We start from the raw sequence: 10,440 nt of genomic DNA, 5'->3' as shown, positions 1-10,440 counted from the left end.
AAGAGCAGCAGGCAAAGAGCACATTTTTGTTCTGTTAGTGACATATAAAATGCAAAATTACAAATTGAAAGGTGTACCTCATATGGTCTGGTAGAATTTCTTGATGATGTCTTCATTCATCTATCACTAAGTGAGTAATCAGAGGCACTTTAGCATATTAAATAATGGCGTCTCATCCCCGTTTGATTTTAGTTCTGCCACTGCATCACTTAGACGCCTTAGCAAAATGGGTGTGAAGCAATTCTGGCTAAAAAGTTGTTGATGTGTGAGCTCGACAGCCAATCAGATGTCACCCCTACCATCTGTACCCGTGAAGAAACATATTGATTGGCTGGATTTGTCTAAGCCACGGTCTGAGCCACTGTATTTGTTTCTCCATATTGTGTGCAAACAGCAGAATTTATTTTGTGAGAATGCACACTGAACAGCTAGTATTGTGTGAACAGCTGAGAATCCACACTGAACAGCTAGTAGTGAGGAGCAGTTTCCAGAATTTGACAAACGTGTATATATATTAAAAATGGCACAAGGAGAGAAATATCTTTCAGACAACAACATATTATAAAGCAGAAGTAGCATCTCAGATACAGTGGAGTAGTCCCATCTGTTCTCTCTGCTCATTCCTGACATAGTAGCTGTAGTGTGTGTGTATTGGAAAAAAAGAGACAAGAGATCACATGAAGTAGTGGTTTGCACCTGAGGGCTTTGCCTGTCTTGGGCTCCTCTTGTACTACATGTGTTTAGCCACGGCAGCGCCAGCAGTACCACTCTGTCTTCTTGGTCCTCAGTCCCACACTGTAGCCACAGGAAATGAGGCTTATCTGCTGAATGGCTTAACCTGTCACGACGGAGCTCGTGTCGGCTGTCAGGGACCCGTACACTTCCTTTCTCTTCCGCTCTCTCCCACGCACACACACACACCCGGGTAGACCTGATCAACAGGCATGAAAGGAGAAACAACGAAACGGTGCCGCAAAGTCATACGTCCATCAGCGCACAAAAGCCTGGTGGGCGCGCGGGCACTCCATCATCGCTGCACCCGCTGCACCTGTGACGCGGTTCAGCATCAGTGGCTTTTCTTTGGGTCTACTCAAACCAGATTGAAATGCAAGTTCAAACGCTATACCAAAGATCCTTAAGAACCGTCTCTGCCTATACTGTTGTTATCCCACATTTCAGAACCCTTTTTTTTTGTTTAGTTTAAAAGCACTTTTGCACACCTCTTTGTGGGGATAGGTGTGTTAAACAAGGTAAAGGTTACCAGTGATGCTTAAAGAGAAAATCCCCTCACACACTCACCTGAGGAAGGTCTACATGACCGAAATGTTGTGATAATAAATGTGTGGCATGCTTAATGGACAGTGTGCAAGATTTTCTCTATAAGAAGCCTTTTTTACACAATTTTCAGTTTCATGTGTTGAACTGATCCACAGTGCTATGTGTCATAGGTCATTAGCAGGCCTCATGTCTTTACAGTCGACAAGCTAAATGAACTTGGATGTATGGGAAATTGGGTTGTCTGTGTTGTCATTTTTCAACATATGTGTGGAGGTTCGTTCTTCACACCTTTTTTTTCAATTTTGAGATTCTAATGCTCTGGAAGACGCTTGGCATTTGGCACGGACACCAACATGTCTGTTTATCCGTCTTGGGTTCGCCTCTCCTCAGTTAATACAGCTGAAATAATCAGTGCCTTCTGGCTGTAACTCTCCGGTGAGAGCCGACTGCGTACTTTATCAGCACCTCAGCCGTTCTGAAATGCTCCTTTGCGTAGGCGGTTGATGGTGATGGACGAATGGCATTTAAACAACTGTTCCCCGTCTAATTTTCTTGTATAGAGCCTGGCCCGCCTCAATGCCACTGTGGCACTGCCTCTGTTCTGGAGGGCTGGGGGAGGGGGGCATTCAGTGCCCAAGCATTCTATTAAGTTTCTTTGTTACCGTGTCTTTGTGCAGAAGTCTATACAAATACAATTTAATTGAATTTAAATGGCACTGATTTGGAAAGTACTCTCCTAAGATTATCAATGCAGTACTGTGTTTTTTTAAATTATGAAACTCTACTCCTCTGACTCCTCTGGCAGATGTGCATGGGCTAAGCGATGGTGCTAAGTGTGTTTGTGTTTGGTGGTGGAGGAAGGTGACTTGGTGTGGTGGTGAGGGTGTGGAGAGTAGCCATGGGTGGTTTACCAAGGAAACCCATTCCCACTGCTCACGGGAGACTCTTTTGCACACATTTGCGTAATTTCGCTCTCTGCTCAAGGGCAATCAATACAGCAGGACAGTTGATAAGGGCTAGGTTAAGCTCAGTTCATTATTCAGCCCTTTGCCCTCATCCACAGAGGATCTGTGATGTACTGAAGATCGATTGAAAAGAGAGAATTAAAGCGCGACCCCTGCTTGAATTACATGGTAATTTGATCCATTCAATTAGTTTACTCTTGATTGTGCCACAGATATCAGGTGCTTTCATTTAACAAACGATATGTGAATCCGCTTTTATTTCCTGGTAGCTTTTTATATCCCGCCCCTCCTTTCGGAAACGCTGCTGATGTGACTTGTCTTTTTTTTTTAACTGCAGGGACACTCATTCCTTTCCTCTGTATGAGTTGCCCCGTCGGACACGTTTTGTCTCAGTAGCATATGGAGGTGTTCACAGTGTGCGAGGGCCCCTACAATCTGAAGAGAGAGAGAGAGTATGGCCCAATCCCAATGTCCGGACTCACGAACTCACGGACTTTGGTGCGCGTTCTCGCAAAATTCGTAAGGGTTTAGGGCTGTCCCAATGTCGAATTACAACGGGCGGGAGGGTTTGAGTACAGACTTACCGAGCCCTTTCCGTGAGTCTGCATCGGTGCAGACTTAACCTAAGGGAATTACCCACAGTTCAAAGTGTTGTGACGTTTACCGCGGAGATCATAGACAAATCCGGAAATGAAGGTAAACAACAGCACGCACGACACACGTGCATGGTGCAAATGTTAGCAACGTCTTTGTTAGTAAACATCGCCAAGGTACATGTGATCTCGTGAAGTGCTGTCCCAATCCCAAATACCTATCTGAGCCTATGTGGCCTCACACACTCACTCACTTAGCACCTGAGATCAATTAAGTCTGTGAGTCTTTAGTTCTTAGTCTTTAGGGCTGACATTGGGATTGGGCCTATGTGTGTGCGTGTGTGGTGTGTGTGTGTGCGTGTACGTGTGTGTGTGTTTGTGCGTGTGTGTGTGGTGTGTGTGGGGGTGTGTGTGTGGTGTGTGTGCGTGTGTGCGTGTGGTGTGTGTGCGTGTGTGCGTATGTGCGTATGTGCGTGTGTGCGTTTGTGTTGTGTGTGTGTGTGTGTGTATGTGTGGTGTGTGTGTCTGTGTGTGTGTGCGCGCGCGCATGTGTGTGTCTTTGCGTGTGTCTGCGTGTGTGTGTGTCTGCGCGTGTGCGTGTGTGTGTGCGTGGGGGGGAGAGGACGTTATCCCCTCAGGGGCTAGCTGTGGGCCGGGCGCGTGCCTGAGCAGGCTGGTGAGAACCCCCGGCCGCGGCGCTGATTGCCCCAGCCCCCTCAGCTGCTTTGTGGTGGTGATGAGGCCTTGGCAAGGTGCTGGGCTGCTGAGGAGCACAGAATTGAATGCTAATCATGTTGGGGAGAAATAATACTCGGCTTTTTGTGTGTTAGTGTACCAAAACACCAGATTTGACTTCGGCAGAATGCATTTTGCTGTTGTGCCACTTACATTTCGAAGCAATCGGAAGCATTGTGGTATAAGAAAGGGGGAAGAGGGAGGCTTGTTGTAGTGGGTGGTATTTGGGGAAAAGGTGTTTTATGCCGGTAATTTGTGTGAAAAATGCATTGTTTGGATTGCAGGCAGGATATGACCTGGCTTTTTCACAGCTGTCATTTTGGGCTGTATTATCTCTACTCTGTTATTCCCCCACGCAGAATGTCTGCTTGAGCCTATAAATGCGACACACCCCTGAGAGAGACAAATCCCCCTCAGAGCCTCATGACCAAGCCGACGACTCTGCCTCTCACACTGTGCAAACGCACCGCGGAAAAGCTACTCTAAACCCAGATGTTTTTACGTCTTTAATCCTATAGGTTTGCTCTTCCTGGCAGCTCGCGCGGCTATTAGAAGCTATTACTGCGGAGCCCTCAAGACGAGACGGAGAGCATCCGACGCCCCGGTACCTGAGTGTCGACGTAAAAACCTCCCCGATGGATTTCAGCTTCGCATACACCTGAGTGCTGTACATGATTAGAGCGCTGAGAGACGGGCCTCTCCACAACTTATCTCTCAATTATCTAATGGGTTTAGCACTCTCCTTCTAGCCTGGCGGGCTGACTGGTGGCAGACTTCACCCGTCTTCATCAGCTGGCATCAGCAGGGATCTCGGCCCGTATTGAATGAATAAAATGAATGAATAAATATGAGTAAGATCACACCGCGGATTTACACATAGCGTTAGATACAAAGCTAATTTAATCCCATTTTTTTGTTTCATCTTATAAAAAAGGACTTTGAGTTGGACTTAGTCTGTGGGAATGATCTGTTTTATTCTGTCTACCTTGCTGATGGCTAGCAGGCTACTCTTTTTTGATTGATTCGGATGCACAGTATCTGAATCAGTCGTCTGTCGTTGTCTGTTCAGGTGTTCCAGCTGGTCGTCTTTTCATTGCTGCCATTGTTCTGCCTGATGCCTCCTCTTACTTTGATTTGTCGTAGCAACGTTGCCTGCAGAGTGCCTGATATTTGGGGGGGTGGGGGGGTGTTCTCTGAGAGCAGTCATCATTGCCATCCTCATCTGTTTCCTACTGGGTGACAGCATGAGATAAAAAGCTTTATGTGCTGCTTGGTTTCAGATGAGTTGAAACAGTATACGCTAGAGGGCAAGGCGCAAGAAACAAGCAAGAATAAAAATAGCAAGTGTAGTAATGTATCCTCTCACATTAACATGCATCTGAGTAAATATTTAGCCGACTAAGGTCAGCCTTAATCCTTTAAGAAATATGTGTGTGTTGTCTGTCTCACAGATAAGTTTTCTATGGAGAAAATATGACTTACATCAGGGCATTATTTAGGCTAGTTCTCTTTCTTCCATACCGCGCATCCTTGTGAGAGAATATCTGATGATATCTGTATTTTTTTTCTGCCTTGGACTTGAAAGCTGAACGGTGTATTTGAGCATGAGAACAGTGTGAAGCTCGGGGTTTTGAACTTAAATGTATGCCCTATGGCTCAGGGTGGGTTTTGGACTTGCTTTAACTGTCCACAGCCCACGGTGTCTGACCAAGCAAGCAAGCAGACACGCTGGCAGCAGGCAACAGCAAGCCAAGCAGCCGTATGAGGTAGACGCCTCTACCAAGGGTGCGTTTGCGTCCTAGAATATTTTATGACGCGGAGTGTCATAGGCAGCACAATTATGTCCAAAGTAATCAGAATATTCAAAGGGCACAAGGCGTGCAGTTCCCAGAAGAAGAGCAGCACAGCCCTGCTTCCACAGAGGGCTTTTTCAGAGCGCACTCACTCAGTCCTCCAGAATAGAGCAGATGCTTTTCTTTTGGATTATACATTTCTGGAGCTCTTGAAGAATATGTCCTAAAATATATCAGTGGCTCCTGAAAAAAGGTTCCATAATGGTTCCGGGGGAGTTTTTTTCCCCCTTGTGGCAAGTGTGAAATGAAATGAGCGGGAGAGTGCACTTGAGTACGTGCGCGCCGAGACTGAGGCTCTGCTTTTTTTTTTTTTATTGCATATGGAAGCCTGGCGCTTGCCTAGTCTCGTCACGGACGCAGCCATGTCATACTGCCAGTTCGTTCCTCCAAGGTTTGGGCAGGCATGACTCTGGCCCTTCTGGTCATTTAATTCAGCAAGTTGGGCTCGATGTCAGGAGCAGTGCTCTCACGGTCCAAGGTCATTTAGTCCACAAGTGCACTGAAACATAGAGAGGAAGGGGGAGAAAAAGAGAGGGAGAGAGAGAGAGGATGAAAGAGAGGGGAGGCGAGAGACAGTGAGGGAGCTAGAGAGAGATAGAGAGGTAGAGAGAGAGAGCAAGATGGGAAGAAGGAGAGAAAGAGAGAGAGAAGGAGAGAGGCTGCAGGCTGAAGGGGAGAGAGAGAGAGATGGAGGGAGGGAGAGAGAGAGAGAGAGCGGTAGCAGACGATGACTGAGCTCCCCGTGGTGGGGAGTGATCTGCTCACGGATGTGTGCCACACCGAGGGGTCGTTTCAGAGGTCGGCGCGCCGTCCCGCCCGCTCCCCGGCACAGGTGGTTGGGGGCAGCAGCAGAATAATTTATGAGCGCTGGGTCACACGCTCCCCACAGCCGAGCAGGGATGCCTGGATGCCTGGATGCCTGCCACCACATTTGTGTGTTTTTATGATTTTCATTTTGGGGAAAGAGAGGGGATGTGTGTGCTTTTCATTTGTTTTGTGGGTTTATATGACAGAATTTGGCTGCTGCTTTTTCACTTAGCATCTTGAACCAAAGCTGCTTAGTGTGAATGTTCACATTTTTTTTTATGGAGAGCATGAATGTTTTCCTTGCAGCATTGCCTCTGCTCTTGCTATTACTAGCATTAGTACGGCAAATGTTCCATTCTCCTGATTAATTTTGCTTTTGTGTAAAGGTCAAATCCACACAAACCAAGTCATATCCACGACTCCATGCCCAAATGCATGGTTGAAAAGGGGTCAGACACTTGTGATATTTATGAAAAAGAGATGTGCATTTCTTGAGGACATGTAGTTATTCCATTAAACCACCTTCTAAAGGTAGACTTCCTTTCATGGAACCACTATATCTTAGACATTGAAGGACTTATTAAGTAGAAAATCATGTATGTTGGTTAAATTATTCATGAAAAAGAATGAAAAATAGTGTGGCAATGGGAGGACACATTTAGACACCAGTGGTATCGTTTTAATCTTTCTTACTATGAACGCACTTCAGTTAAAAATATTAAATCTTCAGATTTCCCATGTGAAAATGTAGCTTGATGCAGTTGATTGGCTGGGCCCATGTGCATGGCTTTGTAAGGATCCTAATTACCAGCCTGATGATATTCCTTTCAATCATATGTGGGCTCTTGATCAGCTATTAAGTGTGGGCTACTGTCACATGCTTGTCACATGTCCACAGAAGTTAACTAGGAAATGGAATGGAATGTACTCTATTGTGGTCATAGCAGTGGTAACAATAGGCGCGTTCAAGTTCATCCCCAACTGACCTCTTGCAGCAGCGAGATCTGCTGGTGACAGCAGGGGCGGGGATACAAACGCTGCTATAAAGTTGGACACTCTCTACTTCCTGTAGTCTCGACGTGACCTCGTGGCAACTTGCAAACGTACCATGGGCGCAGTGATATCGTACGCAGCATCTGAAAATAGTCCCCATAGACAACAAGCAGTAGTAGTGCCAGTAGTTTGCAAGTTGCCTTGATTATTACGCCAGATGAGAGTGTAGTTCCATGTCAAATCAGCCTAGAAAAACGCCAGGTTTCATTTTCAGTTGGTCTTATTGCACTTTCTAACTTGAGAGGAGACACGTTTTAAATGGGAAAATTACCAGAAATCTTAGTCACTTTTAAACATGAAGCTAGCAGGCGAGAAGCTAATGGTCTAATCCGATTCAATGATCTATGCTAGGCTGAAGCTAAAAGTTGCATCGCCAGACTCACAGAATGGCTGGATGAACGGGAACAAGGTAAATATCGATTGTTTTGCTCGAGGGGAGGTGGAAAATGAGCGTATTTCCAAAAATGGCGGAATATCCCTTTAAGGCCATGTGATATCGACTGCAGAGTCGTAAACACGCCCGTCTCTAGACCATCGTGGACAGATTTTTAACCACGTGCATCCGCTGCTCGATGCTGCGTCATCATGAACTCGCCTATTGGTCTCAGTTTCATCAACGGTACTCATCGTGTGATCCCTAATCATGTGACCTCCAATCATGTGATCCGTAATCAGGTGACCTCCAATCATGTGACCCCTATCAGTGCAATTACAAACTGGGTAGCCTATTTAAGCGAAGTTGACCCATTATTCTGGGAGTTATTCTGTAGCCAGATGCTCCCGCACCACTTTGGTGTGTATAGCCATCATCTTCTGAGCTGGGTCACCAGGGAGGTACTGTATGTTTGTTTTCGCCCGGGTCTGTTTGTCTGTCTGTTTGTTAGAAAGATTCAGGGAAGGTCGGACATGACCCAAGGAAGAAACGATTGCATTTCGGTAGTGATCTGTAACACCGTCGGGATTCCGGAGCCATTGATGTTTTTCGCTTAGTGGTGCAATGGCATGGTATGGCCACATGGTGGCGATCTGAATAGTTTAGGTTCAAATATATGACAACCTAGGAAGAATAATGCAGGCAGAGGTCTGCACTCTCTGAGTGCTTTTCTAGTTGTTTGCATGATCTCTCTTAAGTATTCTCTTGGTCTATTTTGTAACTTCCATATTCATTTTAAAATGGACTCTATTATGTTTTGTATGGTAACTTGTACCTGACAAATAAATTGTTAAGCTCTGACCCGCATAGCGTTCTTGCGTTTCTTTAGATATACTCTAGGTTATGGTGTACCACAAGGAACGGCTAGGATTAGTTTTCGCTGCCATAGAGGCTAATCAATTGGAGGTATCCCGCTGCCAGAATAACTGACCATTGTGTTGTATTTTCATGAATCGCTGATGTTACTATTAGTCTGGAATTAGACATCTAAAACCTTAGTACATCCTGAACCCGCTGGAGCTTTGGTAAGGTGTTTATTTCCAGGTGAGCATAGTGATCCAGGTCAGCACTGTAGCCTCTGACCGACTTTCAGACTAGGATCATTACTTGTGAGTCGGTACCGCCCTAATGAATGGAGAAGACCAGTCTAATTAATCTGGTGATGGAAAGCATTCTTTTAGGCTAGCAGTGTTGTGGGTATCCGCCCACTGTGGATAGTTACCTTGAAACAGAAACTTTAACATATTTAGCGGAGTCAGATTTATTAGGTTAACAGAGTTTTTTATAATCAATTGTTATATTTTCAACAGCGCACAGACAGCTTCACCATTTCCTTTCAACCACTTCCAGTTCCCTCTTTGGTCTTGAAGTACAATCTAATATCTTGAATGAAGTTACTTGCTGCATCTTGGCCTTAAAGATCTGTGGTTCTGATTGAATTGATTGATTGATTGATTGATTGATTGATTCATCTGATCGATTCTGATCCAATTCTCTCCAAATTTCACCTCACATTCGATTAGCTGGCCATTCAGTGAATGTTGAAAAGGGCAGATTTGTATAGAGTCCTGACTCTGTAAATGAGTGAGAAACATAGCGGTGTGGACTCAGTATACACAATGTCAGCCCATCAGCAAGTTGCTTTAGGTGCATAGAATAGAAGTCTGTATTTTTACTGGTTGGTGAGCTCAGATATCAACAACCTTTTGTCCTAATTGTGAACTCTGGACAAACTTAGTTTGTATACGTTTGTAGGGAAATGTAAACTAAATCTGTAATGCAAGGTCTCTATATTGCCACACAGATAAAGTGTGTGCGGTCTCCTCCACTTTATCTACTTTTATGCATCCTGCGACAAGCACCTCGCAAAAACCACAGATGTGCATTGGTTTTCTTACAAATAAGACATTCTACTGTACATTACCACACAAACAGATGTTTATTACACAGTACACCAAACAATGCCACAGAGAAGCATAAACTTTAGATGACCCTGCAACAAAGGTGCAAACAAGCTTAAGCATACCCATCGCCAAAGCTTTTTGTGTTTTCTTTGTTGCATGCATTTTATACAGCTGAAGTATAACTAAGAGGAAATTAAAGACTAAAGACTTTATAGTCTTACAGTTGATATGGTGCAACAGGATTAAATTCCTCCCTATGAAAAGGAGAATAGCATTTTAAGAGACTCATTAAAGAATATTAAACATTTAGTTTGGACTACAGAGAGGTGAGGAGGTGTCCCTACTGAACATTTATCCTCCGCCAGACTGTACTTAATTAGCAATTGTCAATCACATAAATGAAATGCTCAAACAAACTTGCTGTTAATGATTAATCATGTAGGCTACTCATTCATTCAGTGTGGGTTAAGCAAAATAAACTGACCCAAAAATCATGGTTTGAGGCCTTTTTATCATGGCATTTATTTTATAATGAATATTGTAGAAAAGGCTTTGTTGTGATTTCTTTTCCTAAATGGTTATGTGTTTTGGGAGGCTGACACTTGGCTCGTTGCTCTCGCTTGCTTTCCTGTTAGTCTGTAACACTTGGACCCCAATCTTTTTATGTGCCGTCTCTGCTATGCAGGTTCTGCTTTCAGGTCAGTGTGATTGTGATTGTGTGTTTGTCAGAAGGATTACGCACAAACTACCAGGCTGCCATTTTTATTTCATTTGGCGGAAGGAGTACTAGATGGGCCAGTTCAGGTCCGAATTCAGGTC

This window comes from Sardina pilchardus, chromosome 5 (assembly GCF_963854185.1).
Source record: "Sardina pilchardus chromosome 5, fSarPil1.1, whole genome shotgun sequence".
NCBI classification, from domain to species: domain Eukaryota; kingdom Metazoa; phylum Chordata; class Actinopteri; order Clupeiformes; family Clupeidae; genus Sardina; species Sardina pilchardus.
The sequence above is the reverse complement of the archived record's forward strand: the minus strand, read 5'-3'. Positions refer to the sequence as shown.